Source organism: Myotis davidii, unplaced genomic scaffold (assembly GCF_000327345.1).
Source record: "Myotis davidii unplaced genomic scaffold, ASM32734v1 scaffold60, whole genome shotgun sequence".
NCBI classification, from domain to species: Eukaryota; Metazoa; Chordata; class Mammalia; order Chiroptera; family Vespertilionidae; genus Myotis; species Myotis davidii.
The window spans coordinates 3184958-3185392 of NW_006293007.1; positions in this window are offsets into that span (position 1 = coordinate 3184958).

Genomic DNA, 435 nt, shown 5'->3' on the forward strand with positions numbered 1-435 from the left:
ATGATTTTCCGTGCCGAGTTAAGACCCGGCTCCTTAATCATCGCGGGTGATGCTCCAATGCTCCTCAGAAGTGAAATCCGTTCATTGCTAGATCTTACTGCCTCGTGTGTTTCCTCAAACGCGATGCCTGTCATCAGGTCTCCAAAAGGTTTGGCACTGGCCAGAACGTGGAGGTAAATAGGACGCACAGCATAGTAAACTCATCTCCCCAGTTATTAGCGAAGTAACAGAATCTTGTGACTAGTGGTCATAATACAGAGGTTTCCTCGCATGGCTTTTGGTCAAGCCCGTTCAAGAATAAAATAAAAGCCCACTGGCGCTGCTGGAGCCTGGGGGGTGGGCATCGGCGGGCGGGGCCTAGGCTGGAGGAGGCGGGACCGGAGCTGGTAGGCGTGGCTGCCGCTGGAGGAGGCGGAGTGGCTGCCGGTGGGCGGG